This window comes from Somniosus microcephalus, chromosome 8, assembly GCF_052327205.1.
Source record: "Somniosus microcephalus isolate GS21.2 chromosome 8, FLI_Smic_1.0, whole genome shotgun sequence".
Classification (NCBI taxonomy): Eukaryota; Metazoa; Chordata; class Chondrichthyes; order Squaliformes; family Somniosidae; genus Somniosus; species Somniosus microcephalus.
Window position 1 is genome coordinate 260,238,151 of NC_140994.1, and position 18,887 is coordinate 260,257,037.

An 18,887-nucleotide genomic window follows, 5' to 3' on the forward strand; every position below is an offset into this window, starting at 1 on the left:
GGAGAGAAACTTGGAGTGGGAGGGGAAGGATCCAGTTGTCGTGGCCCATGTTGGTACCAATGACATAGATAGGACAAGGAAAGAGGTTCTGCTGAGGGAGTTTGAGCAGCTAGGGGCCAAATTAAAAAGCAGAACCACAAGGGTAATAATCTCTGGATTACTACCTGAGCCATGTGCAAATTTGGCTAGGGTAAATAAAATTAGAGAGTTAAATGTGTGGCTCAAAGACTGGTTTGGGAGAAATGGGTTTTGCTTCTTGGGACACTGGCATCAGTACTGGGACAGGAGAGAGCTGTTCCATTGGGACGGACTTCACTTGGCCACTGCTGGGACTAGAGTCCTGGTGAATCGAATAACTAGGGCTGTAGAGAGGGCTTTAAACTAATTAGTGGGGTGGAGGTTTTAAGAGAGCGAAAAATAAAAATGACAGCAGAGAAGGCAATAGAGCAAGGTAGCAGTGGGGGAATTAAAAACCAGAGCGTGTCAGGAAGGGACAGAATGTATAATGGTAAAGTAGTAAAGGGGGTAAAACAGGAATACATTGTCAGAAAACATATTTGAAAGTTCTTTATCTGAATGCACGCAACATTCGTAACAAAATAGACGAGTTGACGGTACAAATAACTACACATGGGTATGATCTGGTGGCCATTATGGAAACATGGCTGCAAGATGTTCATGACTGGGAACTAAACATACAAGGGTATTTGACAATTAGGAAGGACAGACAGGAAGGAAAGGGAGGTGGGGTTGCTATGTTAATCAAGGATGGAATCACTGCAATAGTCAGAAATGATATTGGGTCAAAGGATCAGGATAGTGAAACAGTTTGGATGGAGATAAGGAATAATAAGGGGAAAAAGTCACTAGTGGGTGTAGTCTATAGGCCTCCTAACAGTTGCAACTCTGTTGGTCGGTGTATAAATCAGGAAATAGTTGGGGCTTGTAATAAGGGAACAGCTATAATCATGGGGGATTTTAACTTTCATATTGACTGGACTAATCAAATTGGGCATGGCAGCCTTGAGGAAGAGTTCATAGAGTGTATTAGGGATGGGTTCCTTGAGCAGTATGTAACTGAACCAACCAGGGGGCAGGCAATCTTAGATCTGGTCCTGTGTAATGAGACAGGATTAATAAAAAAATGTCCTAGTAAAGGATCCCCTTGGAATGAGTGACCATAATATGGTTGAATTCCAAATTCAGTTTGAGGGTGAGAGAGTTGGATCTCAAACCAGCGTACTGAGCTTAAATAAAGGAGACTATGAAGGTATGAGAGTAGAATTGACTAAAGTGGACTGGGAAAACAGATTAAAGTGTAAGACGGTACAAGAGCAGTGGTCTACATTCAAGGAGATATTTCACATCTTTCAAGATAAATATATTCCACTGAGGAAAAAGGGGAGTAAAAGAAAAGACAGCCATCTGTGGCTTAGTAAAAGTAATAAAGGATAGTATCCGACTGAAAATGAGGGCATATAAAGTAGCCAAATCTAGTGGGAGGATAGAAGATTGGGAAGCATTTAAAAGCCAGCAAACAATAACTAAAAGATTAATTAAGAAAGGGAAGATAGATTATGAAAGTAAACTAGCAAAAAATATAAAAACAGACAGCAAGAGTTTCTACAGCTATATAAAAAGAAAAAGGGTGGCTAAAGTGAATGTTGGTCCCTTAGAGGATGGGACCGGGAAGCTAGTGGTGGGGAACATGGAGATGGCAAAGACGCTGAACAAATATTTTGCATCATTCTTTACAGTAGAGGACACTAAAAATATCCCAACACTGGACAAACAGGGGGCAATGGGGGGGGGAGGAGCTAAACACGATTAAAATCACTAAGGAGATGGTACTCGGTAAAATAATGGGACTTAAGGCGGATAAATCCCCCGGACCTGATGGCCTACATCCTAGGGTCTTGAGAGAAGTGGCGGTAGGGATTGTGGATGCATTGGTGATTATTTTCCAAAACTCCCTGGACTCAGGAAAGGTCCCGGCAGATTGGAAAACTGCTAATGTAACACCCTTATTTAAGAAGGGAAGTAGACAAAAGGCCGGAAACGATAGACCAGTTAGCCTAACATCTGTGGTTGGCAAAATGTTGGAGTCCATTATTAAGGAAACAGTAACAGAGCATTTGGATAAACATAATTGAATAGGACAGATTCAGCTTGGTTTTATGAAGGGGAAGTCATGTTTGACAAATTTGCTCAAATTCTTTGAGGACATAACATATAGGGTGGATAAAGGGAAACCAGTGGATGTAGTATATTTGGACTTCCAAAAGGCATTTGACAAGGTTCCACATAAAAGATTACTGATCAAGATAAAAAAAATCACGGGATTGGGGCTAATATATTGGCATGGGTGGAAGATTGGCTATCTAACAGAAAACGAAGAGTTGGGATAAATGGTTCGTTCTCGGGCTGGCAGTCAGTAACCAGTGGTGTTCCGCAGGGGTCAGTGCTGGGACCCCAACTCTTTACAATCTATATTAATGATTTGGAGGAAGGGACCGAGTGCAACATATCCAAGTTTGCCGACGATACAAAGATGGGAGGGAAAGCAGTGAGTGAGGAGGACATAAAAAACCTGCAAAAGGACATAGACAGGCTAAGTGAGTGGGCAGAGATTTGGCAGATGCAATATAATGTTGGAAAGTGTGAGGTTATGCACTTTGGCAGAAAAAATCAAAGAGCAAGTTATTATCTAAATGGAGAGAAACTGCAAAGTGCTACACTACAAAGGGATCTGGGGGTCCTGGTGCATGAAACACAAAAAGTTAGTATGCAGGTGCAGCAGGTGATCAGCAAGGCCAATGGAATCTTGGCTTTTATTGCAAGGGGGATGGAGTATAAAAACAGGGAAGTCTTGCTTCAGTTATACAGGGTATTGGTGAGGCCACACCTGGAATACTGCGTGCAGTTTTGGTTTCCATATTTAAGAAAAGATATACTTGCTCTCGAGGCGGTTCAGAGAAGGTTCACTCGGTTGATTCCGGAGATGAGGGGGTTGACGTATGAGGAAAGGTTGAGTAGGTTGGGACTCTACTCATTGGAGTTCAGAAGAATGAGAGGCGATCTTATCGAAACATATAAGATTGTGAGGGGGCTTGATCGGGTGGATGCGGTGAGAATGTTTCCACTGATGGGTGAGACTAGAACTAGGGGGCATAATCTTAGAATAAGGGGCTGCCCTTTCAAACTGAGATGAGGAGAAACTTCTTCACTCAGAGGATAGTAAATCTATGGAATTTGCTACCCCAGAGAGCTGTGGAAGCTGCAACATTAAATAAATTTAAAATGGAAATAGACAGTTTCCTAGCAGATAAGGGAATTAGGGGTTACGGGGAGAGGGCAGGGAAGTGGACGTGAGTCTAGATTCGGATCAGCCATGATCCTATTGAATGGCGGAGCAGGCCCGAGGGGCCGTATGGCCTACTCCTGCTCCTACTTCTTATGTTCTTATGTACCTAAGAAAGGATATACTTGCTATAGAGGGAGTGCAGCGAAGGTTCACCAGACTGATTCCTGGGATGGCAAGACTGTCGTATGAGGAGAGATTGGGTCGATTAGGCCTGTATTCACTAGAGTTTAGAAGAATGAGAGGGAACCTCATTGAAACGTATAATATTCTGACAGGGCTAGACAGGTTGGATACAGGGAGGATGATTCCCCTGGCTGGGGGGTCTAGAACCAGGGGTCACAGTCTCAGGATATGAGGTAGAACATTTGGGAATGAGATGAGGAGAAATTTCTTCACTCAGAGGGTGGTAAACCTGTGGAATTCTCTACCACAAAATGCTGTGGAGGCCAATTCACTGAATATATTTAAGGAGATAAATAGATTTCTAGACACAAAAGGCATCAAGGGGTATGGGGAGAGAGCAGGAATATGGTATTGAGATAGAGGTCAGCCATGATCATATTGAATGACATTTCTATTCAATCCCTTTGCCCCCTGATTAGCGGGCGTACATTCAGACGGTTAGGCTCCAAGCTCTAGATTTCTCTCCCTAAAGCTTTAAGCCTCTCAAACTCTCTGTTTTAAGACCCTCATTAAAACCTACCTCTTTGATCAAGCTTCTAAAATTTCCTTCTTTGGCTCGGTGTCAATTTTTGTCTGATTATCCATTGTTGAAGCATTTTTCTACATTAAATGTGCTATATAAATGCAAGTTGTTGTTCAGGGAAGTGTTTCGGGAGGATAGGATGGTCTAAAATTCTAAAGTGAGAAGGTAAGGGGAGCTGATTCAAATAACTGATGATGAGGAGTCACAGTTCACAAGCTGAGACACGAAAGAAGGGAGCATGTCTCGATGAGAAACTCGGGATGAATTTTGTGGGTGGAGGGTGGGCAACAATAGAAAATAATGATTTGAATAAGGAGGCGACAAAGTGAGGAGCTCGAAGGAGGAGGAGGTTCACAGACTATATGTGACTTGACAATATGGAACCTGTCACCGTGGCAGTTTGGGCAGGGTGAAAAATATAGCCGGATGGAGAGATTTTGATCAAGAGCAAGGTTTTGCTCGTTAGACAAGTTGCAGTCAAAGCCACAAAAGTCAATACAAAGATCCATTTGACAAGGCTAAATTAAACTGTGAGAGCAATGGACTGTTAGCCACATGTATTGGTAGTGCCAATTATAGCCATCAATAATTACGGCCACACGAAATAAAGAAGCAAAGTACACAGTTATAGAATACATTTATTGAAGCAGAATCAAAATGCACCTCACATACAAAATAGCACTTGCCACAATTCCATCTTATTTTGGTTGCAGAACATAGAACTTAAAAGCAGTGCACAAATAATATCTTGCAAAGAAACTGCGACAATTTTATTTTTTTCTAATTAATTTGTAGAATCAGTCATCTTCACTTTCTTCAACCTCGATTTCTAATCAAAAGCGATAGAGAGACGGATAGATAGAATGATTTAGTTCAAGTATTCATTTGCAACTTGACGTTGCTCATGTTAAACCATTTGTTTAAAACAATTCCCAAATGTGAAAGTTGGGTGAACTTAAACGCGTTTATCTCCCAGTGAAAACATAAAGGCTTCAAAGCTTAAAACCAGTCCGTCTGTTCCGTATCAGTGTAACAGTGCAAATTCTTCATTGATATCTCCTGAAACATGATCACAAAATAACGAAGACTTAACCTCAGTTTGTTTCAGTGAGCCAGCAATGTGTAAAAAAAAACAATCAGTTCGATCGAGGCTAAATTGTAGGCTGGTAAATAATTATATTTCTGAAGCCAGTATTGGTTATTTAGTTTTCAATATACCATTTGTACAATTCACAGCATTCTATAAAGATCATGTTACGGTAGTGATGTTACATTTCAATAGCATTTTAATTTGATGAAAAATATATCAATGACCAATAGCGCGTTACTAAGAACTTAGGTACATGTAAATTGCTGAACTCTGAAAAAGATAGTTCTCCAAATATGTGTAGATGTTCTTAGGTCGGTTTAAACACATCTTGGTAAATTTCTAATGTTTCATATTATAGGGTGGAGTTGGAGAGATTATTTCACAATATCCTTGCAACAGTTTGGCTCACAAAGGCGTCAGTCCGGAAATAGTGGGAGTACCTTCACCACACGGACTGCAGTGGTTCAAGAAGGCGGCCCACCACCACCTTCTCAAGGACAACTAGGGATAGGCAATAAATGCCGGCCTTGCCAGCGACGCCCACATCCCGAGAATTAATAAAAAAATAAAGTCCAACAAGACAAAAATATTCGAAGGACCCTGATTCCCAATTTCATTCATTTTTTTTGTATTATCATCAACCATTCTCCCATGAACGCTGTCCTCAAAGTAGGATCCCACTGAACTCGTAGTTTCATTCGCTTTCTCGGTAGTATCTTTAATACATTTCATTCTTCTCCCCATTGCTTGAAGTTGTAGGTTCCATGCATTAGTTGGTCTTGTGGGGAGGTAAGCATGGAGACGTCTCCTGTATTATTATATTTGTGCTCATTTGGTCGATCGTGATTGTAACGTGGTCCACACCTGGAAGTCTGGCCTTGACTGTCCGCTCCTAGAGATAATGATGCGCTACCGTGGTCTGAAACAATTTTAATAGTGTATTACAACATTAGTAATGGATTATCTTACAAATGCTTATGTTAAATTGATATTGGCCCAGAAATTCGGGTTATGGGCTTCCCGCGGGTGCAAGCCCCCAACCTGCACTTACCTTGCGCGCCGGCCATTGAGTTTTGGGCCCCCGTGGAATTCCGATCCGGGGCCTGCTCCAGCTGCCGGCGTGCAGTGCTTGCGTATCCCAGGGGCACAGTTAGTTCGATGCGTCCCCTGGGATCACGTGGGCCATGGGGAGCCAATCGGAGCAGGGAATGCTCCATTCATAAGTTTGACAGGAAGTGCTGTCAAAACTTAGAAATACTACGGGCCCCAAAACATCACTAAATCTTCAAATACATTTCTTTTAAATCACATTTTTTAAATAAACTATAAATTACATGAAATAACTATTTTAAACAATAATTTAAATTTTTGAAAAATATAATTTTATTTTCTAACGGGGCTAAAAATAAACTTACCCTGCTTTAAAGTATTTAAAAATAATAAACCTGTGGAAAAAATGTTTTAATTTTAATTAATTCACCACTTACCTTGTAAAAAGCAGGCCTTACACCTGCTTTTTAAATGTGTAACTTCTGCAGACTTACCCTCCCGGGAAAACTTGCAAAAAAAACGCAAGTTCGATGCGCATGCGCAGCCTCTCCTGCGCACGTGTTCGAACTCTGAACCCCTTCTTTCAGGGGAACGGAAGTGCCGGTTTCCCGTGCATGCGCAGTGCATGCAGGAAATCGGCACTTCCATTGGGCCTACGGGTGAGTACCTCGTGCGTACTCACCTGTGGAGACCCGAATTTCTGGGCCATAATCTGTTGTGTTTTACAAGAAAACCTACAGATGCAATACAATTATTATCTAATACTCAGAACATTGCTCTAATACCTAGGTAATAGTGGCAACTAATAGTACTTAATTTATATGGTAAAATATTTTTCAAAAATGTTGCTTTCCACTTAACTAACAGCTGCCTTTAATATATTTAAATACATAAGAAATAAAGAACTTGCATTTATATGGTGCTTTGCATGACCCTAGGACATCCCAAAGCACTTTACAGCCAATTACGTACTTTTGAAATGTAGTCAGTGTTGTAATGTAGCTAACCTGGCAGCCAATTTGCACACAGCAAGGTCCCACAAACAACAATGAGGTAATAACTAGATAATCTGTGTCAGTGATGTTGGTTGAGTGATAAATATTGGCAGCACACCGGGTAGAATGCCCCTGCTCTTCTTCAAATAGTGCCATGGGATCTTTTATGTCCACCTGAGAGGGCAGATATGCATTTGAAAAACACATTTCCAACAGTATAGCTAACACTCAGTACTACACCTAAGTAACAGCCTAGATTTTGTGCTCAAGAACCCCAAGTAGGATTTAACATAATTATTACCTTTTACTCCTAGATCAGGATGTCACGCTGCTCCACACTTCAAGCAATACAAATCGAAATTACTTGGGGCTGGATTTTGCCAATGGGGAGCTTTTGGAGGCGGGACTCCCACTTGTCGGGTTTTAGTCCCGCCTCCATCAACTTCTGGCCAACCCACGCTATTTTCTCTTGGTTGACCTTGTTAAGCTCGCCCAGCGGGTTTAGCAGGCCAATTAAGGGGAAGTCGGTTACAGAGAACATCAGCATATGATGTTTCATCTGTCAAAGATTTTTGACAGATGAATCTTTGATGAGTTCTTGTATTCAAGGCTCATCAAACATCTTTTGTGAGCAGAAATTAGATGGTTGTTGCACTGGAGAATGCAGCAGCCATCTGTCATCTCTGCCGCGGAGATGCAAGACTCTCCGCATCCCCAACGTTTGAAGCCTGCAGGAAGAGACAAAGGTAAGTAAACATTTTCTATCACTTTCCACTCACATACTTACCTCTCCACACTTTCACCAATTACTTACCTTCACAGCGCTCTTTTGCACCCCTCAGACCCCCGCAGACCCACTGCTCACCTCGGTGACCCTGGCGGGGTTCACAGCCTTCGGGAAGCCCACACTTGTGTGGGTAAAATGGGGATAATCCTCTTATCTGCCTGTTAACTACCTGTTGGCTTCCCGCCTCCTGGGAAGATGGCGCGGAAGCGGGTTGGGGGCAGGATGGGCACCCATCCCCAGATTCTGCCATTTTCCCGACAGCCCCGCCTCCAAACCCGCCTCCACAGGGCTGGCAAGATTCTGGATTTTTAAATGTACATTTTAAAGTACTCCACTAACTATTTTGAATGTGAGTTCTTCAAAATTGCATAAAACAGACCCATGGATCAATTCAGTAGCCAACTCAATTAATAAGGAATATTTTATTTTATGGCTCGAGAAGATTGAGGCATTTATTGCACATTTGTGAAATAGGTATTATCATCAACAGATTATATCAATTTAACATAATCATTTGTAAAATAATCCAAATCTAGGTTTGTTTACACTGTGTCTGGGCCAGAGCAGCCCTATTTTAAACATTCATAGAGAAACATAGAGAAACATAGAGAGATAGGAACAGGAGTAGGCCATTCGGCCCTTCGAGCCTGCTCCGCCATTCAATGAGATCATGGCTGATCTTCGTCTGAGATCATAGCTGATCTTACCAGTTCAGTACCCCGTCCCCGCCTTTTCTCCGTAACCCTTAATCCCCTTAGCCTTCAGAAATATATCCAATTCTCTCTTGAAAATATTTATTGAATTAGCCTTCACAGCCCTCTGTGGCAGGGAATTCCACAGGCTCACCACTCTTTGAGTGAAGAAATTCTTCCTCATCTCTGTTTTAAATGATTTGCCCGCTATTTTTAGACTGTGGCCCCTGGTTCTGTGCTCCCCGGCCATTGGAAACATTCTCTCTGAATTCAGCCTGTCCAGGCCTGCCATAATTTTATATGTTTCGATGAGATCCCCTCTCAATCTTCTAAACTCCAGTGAGTACAAGCCCAAACTATTTAATCTCTCTTCGTAGGTCATTCCCGCCATTCCAGGTATCAGCCTGGTGAATCGCCGTTGCACTCTTTCCATGGCAAGAACATCCTTCCGCAGATGGGGCGACCAAAACTGTACACAATACTCCAGATGCGGTCTCACCAGCACCTTGTACAGCTGTAGTAAGGTATCCCTATTCCTATACTCGAACCCCCTTGATATGAAGGCCAACATACCATTTGCCTTCTTAATCGCCTGTTGCACCTGCATGCTCTCCTTCAGTGACTGGTGCACAAGAACACCCAGGTCCCTCTGCACTTCCCCATCTCCCAATCTATTGCCATTTAGATAATAATCTACCCTCCTGTTTTTACCCCCAAAGTGGATAACCTCGCATTTATCCACATTATAGTGCATCTGCCACGTATCCGCCCATTCCCCCAACCTGTCCAAATCGCACTGTAGCCTCCTGACATCCTCATCAGAGCCCACCCCTCCTCCTAGTTTAGTGTCGTCAGCGAATTTGGAAATATTGCATCCAATTCCCTGATCCAGATCATTTATATATATTGTGAACAGCTGGGGTCCCAGGACAGATCCTTGCGGCACCCCGCTGGTCACTGCCTGCCACTCCGAAAACGAGCCGTTTATTCCAACTCTCTGTTTTCTATCCGCCAGCCAGTTCTCTATCCACGTTAATACTTTGCCCCCAATCCCATGAGCCTTAATTTTGCATGATAATCTTTTGTGTGGAACCTTATCGAAGGCTTTCTGGAAGTCAAGGTACACCACATCCACTGGCTCTCCCCCATCTATTTTACCAGTTACTTCCTCAAAAAATTCCAGCAGATTAGTCAAACACGATTTACCCTTTGTAAATCCATGTTGACTCTGTCCGATCCTTTCCCCATTTGTCAAGTGCTCCGCTATTTTATCCTTAATAATGGACTCTAGCATTTTGCCCACAACCGATGTGAGGCTTACTGGTCTATAATTCCCTGCTTTCTCTCTACCCCCCTTTTTAAATATTGGGGTAACATTAGCTACCCTCCAATCCACGGGTACTGTTCCCGAGTCAATGGAGTTCCGGAAGATGATCCTTAGAGCATCTGCTATCTCCAGGGCCACCTCCTTAAGTACCCTAGGATGTAGTTTATCAGGCCCCGGGGATTTGTCGGCCTTCAGTCCCCTCAACTTACCCAACACCATATCCCTAGAGATACTAATTTCTGTCAGCTCCTCCCTCTCATTAGGAGAGTTTGGAGGCATTTTGATTTCGCGAATATTGCTGTGAATAAAGTTTGTAGGGGGAAGAGTTCTTCTGGTGGGTTCCTTACCATCATCCGCTGCTGGCTATTTCGAGCAAAACCTTAATGCCATTCTTTCAAAAGATCTTTGATGTTTTCTAAAAGTGTGGAACAGATGAACTCTTCAGGAAGTCAACCAGAAGAACTCTTATCCAGAGATGTTTTCGATTAACTGGGAGAATACCTGATCTCGGTGTTTCATGCATCACTGAACAGCTCCTACCAACATTACCCATGAAAGTTCCTCGGCCTACTTGGGTGGTCAACAAGGTGAAAATCCCCAAACTCATGATAGTCAAAAAAATAAGCTGAATCCAATGAAATGCTTGACACAGCATCCCTCCAACGATGAAAAATATTTATTGGTTATAGTCACCATGTTCATTTTTTCTGGCAATTTTATCCATATCTTTTTCACAAAGTCAAAAATCATCTCAACAATACATAATGTTGATTTATGTATTATTGTCCAGCTATAATCTTTGATGTGTGTAACAGAAGCTGTATAGATGTGTTCCTTGAGTACCCATAAAAAGTGAACATACACATATAGAGTCATAGAGTCATAGGGCTAGATTTTCAGTATAGGCAGTTTTGGGGCACTAACCTTAGCGCCCGCCCGAAGTTAGCAGCCGCCCCAAAGTAGCGCCCCGTTGCCGGAAATTCAGTGGCTTCGCCCTAAGAGGTTGGTGGAGCGCTAAAAGAGGCGTTCCACTACTATCTTTAGGCGCTAAGCCGGCGGTGCAGAGCGCAGCGCCCGAGCTCGGGCGCAGCGCACGGCAGACACTCTGAGCTCTTAAAGGGGAAGGGTGCATGTGTTTTTTTAGGAGGAGGAGGAGGAGGAGGAGACACCGTTCACAACAACACACTGGATCCTTCCACACAACACATGCAGACTGCCGTTTATAGTGCAGGAGGAGTGCCCTTTAATTTGCGCTCCCCAGGGTGTGTTGCGTTCCATTTTACAAACGCTCTGGACGCCAGCCGCAGAATGGGGCGGTCCGACTGAAGTTTGGATTCGGGGCGGCCAAAGGGCGTTGCACGAGGATATGACGTCATTTTCTGCGCACGCATCCGGGCGGCCGCTAAACTTTGCGCCGGCGCTAACGGGCAACTTAATTTGGGGCGGGGCGCAAACTGCGCTGCGCCCGGGCGCTACACGAATAGCGCCCGAAAATCACTTCTCTTAAGGCGCTAACTGCTGGCGCAAGCAACTGAAAATCTAGCCCCATAGAGTCATAGAGTAATACAGCACGGATAGAGGCCCTTCGGCCCATCGTGTCCGCGCCGGCCATCAAGCCCTGTCTAATCTAATCCCATATTCCAGCATTTGGCCCGTAGCCTTGTATGCTATGGCATTTCAAGTGCACATCCAAATGCTTCTTAAATGTTGTGAGGGTTTCTGCCTCCACAACCCTTTCAGGCAGTGAGTTCCAGACTCCAACCACCCTCTGGGTGAAAAAGTTCTTTCTCAAATCCCCTCTAAACCTCCCGCCCTTTACCTTGAATCTATGCCCCCTAGTTATTGACCCCTCTACTAAGGGAAAAAGCTCCTCAGCATCCATCCTATCTATGCCCCTCATAATTTTGTACACCTCAATCATGTCCCCCCTCAACCTCCTCTGCTCCAAGGAAAACAAACCCAATCTGCCCAGTCTCTCTTCATAGCTGAAGCGCTCCGGCCCTGGTAACATCCTGGTGAACCTCCTCTGCACCCTCTAACGCGATCACATCCTTCCTGTAGTGTGGCGACCAGAACTGCACACAGTATTCCAGCTGTGGCCTAACCAGTGTTTTATACAGCTCCATCATAACCTCCTTGCTCTTATATTCAATGCCTCGGCTAATGAAGGCAAGTATCCCATATGCCTTTTTTACCACCTTATCCACCTGTTCCGCCGCCTTCAGGGATCTGTGTACTTGCACACCCAGATCCCTCTGACCCTCCATCTTGCCTAGGGTCTTTCCATTCATTGTGTATTCCTTTGCCTTGTTAGTCCCCCCAAAGTGCATCACCTCGCACTTTTCCGGGTTAAATTCCATTTGTCACTGTTCCGCCCATCTGACCAACCCATCTATATCGTCCTGCAGACTGAGGCTACCCTCCTCGCTATTTACCACCCTACAAATTTTTGTATCATCCGCGAACTTACTGATCATACCCTTTACATTCATATCCAAGTCATTAATGTAGACCACAAACAGCAAGGGACCCAGCACCGATCCCTGTGGTACCCCACTGGCCACAGGCTTCCAGTCACAAAAACAACCTTCGACCATCACCCTCTGCCTTCTGCCACTAAGCCAGTTTTGTATCCAATGTGCCAAGGCACCCTGGATTCCATGGGCTCTTACCTTCTTGACCTGTCTCCTGTGCGGGACTTTATCGAAGGCCTTACTGAAATCCATGTATACCACATCCACTGCGTTACCCTCATCCACACACCTAGTCACCCCCTCAAAAAATTCAATCAAATTAGTCAGACATGATCTTCCCTTGACAAAGCCATGTTGACTATCCCTGATTAATCCTTGCCTCTCCAAGTGGAGACAAATTTTGTCCCTCAGGATTTTTTCCAATAATTTTCCTGCCACTGATGTTAGGCTCACTGGCCTGTAGTTCCCCGGTTTTTCCCTACTACCCTTCTTGAATAATGGTACTACATTAGCGGTTCTCCAGTCCTCTGGCACATCCCCTGTGGCCAGAGAGGTCCTGAATATATGTGTTAGAGCCCCCGCAATCTCCTCCTTTGCCTCACACAGCAGCCTGGGATACATTTCATCCGGGCCTGGGGATTTTATCTATATATTTTTTTTATATCTCACATATAGCATGCACTTACTGTCCACAACCTTACTTCCTGTAAACATTTACAATGTCAGAACCCCAAACGTATAAACATTCCATTGAATCACTCCAAATGCTTTTTCAAAAAGACGTTCCAACAATATTAAGATTGAACGCTCAAAGTTTCAGGCAAATAATGATGTTTATTTAAATTTGTTAACAATTGTCCTTTTCACAAATTGACTTACCCATCAGTACTGAAGTAAGTCGTGCGAGTGGGCGAGGGATTGGGCAGGGTGCCGTAGGTGGGAAGGAGGGGACGGTGGGGAAAGGGACTCAGATTTTTCTTGTGGGATGCAGAAGAGCAATGCTCCTCCTCCTGGTTCCACATGGAAAAGTTTTTTTATTTAACTTTACTGACCTCTGCTGGGTATCTGTCAGATTTCTCTAGCCAGTAGTCTGCTAAAATTGCCTTGGGGTCCTATCTGAGCAAGAGGACCCTGATTAGCACATAGTAATCAGGCTACCCCGAGTCAACTGCCTGGCATTAAAATCACTGCGGGGCGGTATCGGAGTGGGATAAACAGCCATTCGGGTTTAACTCCCATTCCGCCCAGTTTTCACTGGGTGGAGGGAATTAAAATACCCCCTAAAGTGTTGGACAAACAGGGGGTGAACAGTAACAGTGAATCAGAGAAGGGTGATCATCGGACACTGAGGCACTGTGGCACAAAGGGCTACCCAGGGTTGACGGGCAGGAGGACTATAAAATTAGGACTGTGATATTAGAATGAGATTCTATAGTCAGGAAAATACTCTGCCATTTTTGCAGTCATAGACTGGGAAGGGAAGCAGAGCAGCCAAAAGTCATTGCCTGTGTTGGAATTAATGACATAGATAGAAGTACTTTCGAGGTCATGCTGAGGAAGTTTAAGGAGTTAGGCAACTAACTGAAAACAAGACCTGAAGGATAATCGTCACTGGATTGCTTCCTCATTGGACAGGTTAAGGAAAGGAAGATTAGGAAGGTCTATGTCTGTCTACAGCAATTGTGCAGGAGGGAAGAATACACATTATTGAAGCATTGGAGTGAGGTCTGGAACAAGATAAACTTATACTGAAGGGACAGTTTTGACATGAACTGAAAAAGCACTAATGACCTTGTAAGAGAGTCTTATTGAAGTATTAAGAAAGGATTTAAACTAGCAGGGCAGGTTGAGGGTGATATAAGTCTATGCTTGAGACTAGAGACAGAGGGCAGGATTATTAAAAATAGTCAAAACACTGCGGATGCTGGAAATCTGAAATATAAACAGGAAATGCTGGAAACGCTCAGCAGGTCAGGCAGCATCTGTTGAGAGAGAAACAGAGTTAACGGCCCAGTAATTCGGGTCGGGGGCTTCCCGTGGGTGCAAGCCTCCGACCTGCACTTACCTAGCGCACCGGCCATTGTGCTGTGGGCCCGCGTGGGATTCCGATCCTGGGCCTGCTCCAACTGCCGGCGCGCAGTGCTTGCGTATCCCAGGGGCGCAGTTAGTTCGAAGTGTCCCCTGGGATCACGTGAGCCGTGGAGAGCCAATGGTAGCAGGGAATGCTTCATTCATAAATTTGACAGGAAGAGCTGTCAAACCTATAAATACTATAAGCCCCAAAACATAACTAAAACTTCAAATAATTTTTTTTTTTTTTAAATCGCATTTTTAAAATAACTATAAATTACATGAAATAACTATTTTAAACAATAATTTAAATTTTTGAAAAACTTAATTACATTTTCTAACGGGGCTAAAAATAAACTTACATTTCTTTAAAGTATTTAAAAATGTGGAAAAAGTGTTTTAATTTTAATTAATTCACCACTTACCTTGTTAAAAGCAGGCCGTGCGCCTGCTTTTTAAAAGTGTAACCGCTGGAGGCTTACCCTCCCGGAGAAACCTGCAAAAAAACGTAAGTTCGATGCGCACGCGCTGCCTCTCCGGCGCACGCGTTCCACCTGTCAACCCCTTCTTTCAAGGGAACGGAAGTTCCGGTTTCCCGCGCATGCGCAGTGCATGCATGAAACTGGCACTTTCGTTGGGCCTACGCGTGAGTACCCAGTGCATACTCACCCGTGGGGACCCGAAATTCTGGGCCATTGTTTCAGGTCTGTGACCTTTCGTCAGAACTGGAAAATGTTACAGATGTAAGAGGTTTTAAGCAAGCACAGAAGCAGGGAAGAGGGGGAGCGCAGGGAAGAACGAAAGGGAATTTCCAGCATTTTCTATTTATATAGGATTAATAAAACTGCTGGAATTGAAGCAAAAGGCTTAGCTAAAATAAATAGTGAGAAAATATTACCAAAGGAGGAAGGAAAACAGTGTCTTTGAGGTAACAAGAGATAAGTATATTGTTGTGGAAGGGGCATGGAATATCGGAACAGGGAAAAGAGTAGCAGGAGATGTTCTTCCTCAGTGCTCAGGCCACAGACCTTCTTTTATTCGTTGCTGGGATGTGGGCGTCGCTGGCAAGGCCAGCATTTATTGCCCCTCCCCAATTGCCCTTGAGAAGGTGGCAGTGAACCACCTTGAACCGCAAAGGGCAGTTGTACAAGGTATTGGTGAGACCGCACCTGGAATACTGCATACAGTTTTGGTGTCCATACTTAAGAAAGGACATACTTGCTCTCGAGCCAGTACAAAGAAGGTTCACTCGGTTAATCCCGGGGATGAGGGGGTGGTCATATGAGGAGAGGTTGAGTAGATTGGGACTCTACTCATTGGAGTTCAGAAGAATGAGAGGCGATCTTATTGAAACATATAAGATTGTGAAGGGGCTTGATCGGGTGGATGCGGTGAGGATGTTCCCAATGATGGGCGAAACTAGAACTTGGGGGCATAATCTTAAAATAAGGGGCTGCTCATTCAAAACTGAGATGAGGAGAAACTTCTTCACTCAGAGGGTGGTAGGTTTGTGGAATTTGCTGCCCCATAAAGCTGTGGAAGCTACATCATTAAATAAATTTAAAACAGAAATAGATAGTTTCCTAGAAGTAAAGGGAATTAAGGGTTACGGGGAGCGGGCAGGAAATTGGACATGAGTCTAGGTTCGGAATGGTCATGGCCCTGTGGGTAGTGGAGTGGGCCCAGGGGCCGTGTAGCCTTGTTCTGCTCCTACTGTGTTCTAATTCTGTGTTAGATTTCAGGAGATGGTTTTATTCCTGTTCCTGGCTGGGGTGGAGGTCGCCTTTACAGAAGGTAAGTACTGTAGAAAATATAGGGACAGGGTGATCTCCTGGAAGAATTTCGATCGCCTAGGTGGGTCGGAGAGGAATTTCCCAGATTTTTTTCTCCCAAATTGGCCATTGGGTCTTTATCTGGTTTTTCGCCTCTCCCGGGAGATCACATGGGTTCGGGTGGATGCAGAGTGATAGAAGATTTGAGGTTAGGATCAGATCAGCCATGATCTTATTGAATGGTGGAGCAGGCTCGAGGGGCCGATTGGCCTACTCCTGCTCCTATTTCTTATGTTCTTATGAGTCAACCATATTGCTGTGGGTCTGGAGTCACATATCGGCCAGACCGGGTAAGGATGGCAGATTTCCTTCCCTAAAGGACTTTAGTGAAGCAGATGGGTTTTTACGACAAACACCATTACTGATTCCAGATTTATTTAACGGAATTTAAATTCCCCAGCTGCCGTGGATCATTAGACCAGGCCTCTGGATTACTAGTCCAGTAACATAACCACTATGCTACCGTACCCCTGAGTCTGGTGGGGCGCAAGTGCTTATGGTGAACTTGGGCACAAATTGCACACAAATTTCCTCTCATTCAAATCAGTACGAGGAAAAAGATGTGCAGTTTGTGATAAGCTCTTACTCCTGAGTGCTGACTCTGCATTCCAAAAGATTGAATCTAGGTTGATTGGCCTGTATGTGAATTCACAACACATCCAAAACACAAGTAGATAGAAGCATTAATACCTAGAGGGGGATATGATGCAGTAATTGCAATGGACATAGGGATTAGGTTTGGACAGGACTGAGATAGAAACATAGAAGATAGGAGCAGGAGTAGGCCATTCGGCCCCTCGAGCCTGCTCCGCCATTCAATGCAATCATCCAAATTCAGTACCCAGTCCCTGCTTTCTCCGCATACCCCTTAATCCCTTTAGCCTTAAGAAATATATCCAACTCCTTCTTGAATATATTTAATGAATTGGCCTCTACTGCCTTCTGTGGTAGAGAATTCCACAGGTTCACCACTGAAGAAATTCCTCCTCATTTCTGTCCTAAATGGCCTTCCCCTTATCCTTAGACTGTGACCCCTGGTTCTGGACTCCCCGACCATCGGGAACATCCTTCCTGCATCTAGTTTGGCCAGTCCTGTCATAATTTTATAAGTTTCAATGAGATCCCCTCTCATTCTTCTAAACTTCAGCGAGTACAAGCCCAATCGTCTCAATCTCTCCTCATACGTCATTCCTGCCATCCCAGGTGTCAGCCTGGTGAATCTTCGCTGAACTCCTTCCATGGCAAGAACATCCTTCCTCAGATAAGGATCCTGATTATTACATTTTCAAAAGAGATAGAAAGGGAAATAAGTGGGTGGATAACTATATTAGTAAAGTATTCTGTCGCAGCTCTAGAATGCAAGGGTATTCAAGGTGGTTGCACCAAAACAAAATCTGTATGGATAGAGTTAAGAAATAAGAGAAAAGGTACAATTGTCAGTATGCATTGTAAGCCACACCAAACAGTGGAGATAAGATAATGAGGGAGATCTGCAGACAGTGCAAAGATATAAATAAGAATAACAGGGCAGTAATGTTGAATGGTTTTAATTATCTCAAGATAGACTACAATAAAGAAAGTGTTAAAAAATCTACTTAAATATTTATCCAACTTTCCTTTAAAAGATGTAATACTGTCTGGCTCATCCATTCCCTGTGACAAACCCTCTGTTGGTGAAATTGATCCTGGGCAGTAGCACAAATGGGGCGATGGTGAAATCGGCAGCTCATTTTACTTCTCGTCCAATTTCCTTTTCCGTTTGACTTCAATGAGAAAGAATAATGGGCTGCTGATTTGCTATCACCTAATTTGCATTAGTGCACAAGACCAATTTCACCCACTGCGTAGAGAAATTTCTCCTAACCTCTCTCCTCACCATCGTAATGACAATTGGATTGAGGACCTCACCCCAAACCAAAGGAAATAATCCTTTCCTATTCATCCGATCAAACCCCTTCATAATCTCAACTCTCTCCTCATAACAACAGTTTCCCACTCCTGGCATCATCTTGGTGAATCAACATTGTACAGTCTCTAATATATAAATGTCTTTCCCTTAACGTGGTGCCCAGAACTGCACACAGCACTAACAGTGGCCTTACCATTGCATTGCAAAACAATATCACTACTTATTGGCCCAGAAATTCAGGTCTCCACGGGTGAGTACGCAGGGGGTACTCACCCGTAGGCCCAATGGAAGTGCCGGTTTCATGCCTGCACTGCGCATGCATGGGAAACCGGCACTTCCGTTCCCCTGAAAGAAGGGGTTGACAGGTGGAACGCGTGCGCCGGAGTGGCAGCGCGTGCGCATCGAACTTACGTTTTTTTTCCAGGTTTTTCCGGGAGGGTAAGTCTCCAGAAGTTACACTTTATAAAAGCAGGCGCAAGGCCTGCTTTTAACAAGGTAAGTGGCGAATTAATTAAAATTAAAACATTTTTTCCACAGGTTTATTATTTTTAAATACTTTAAAGGTAAATTTATTTTTAGCCCCATTAGAAA

At 43.8% G+C, this 18,887-nt stretch overlaps 1 long non-coding RNA gene across 1 annotated transcript in view; it reads right to left on the minus strand.

Moving 5' to 3' along the window:
- Nucleotides 1–4,690: 4,690 nt before the first annotated feature.
- LOC147114336 (uncharacterized) overlaps nucleotides 4,691–18,887 on the minus strand; it is a 29,321-nt gene continuing 15,124 nt past the window's right edge. The window contains exon 2 of the long non-coding RNA XR_015079167.1: nucleotides 4,691–6,079. This is a non-coding gene — a long non-coding RNA (uncharacterized LOC147114336). The remainder of the gene's footprint in view (nucleotides 6,080–18,887) is intronic.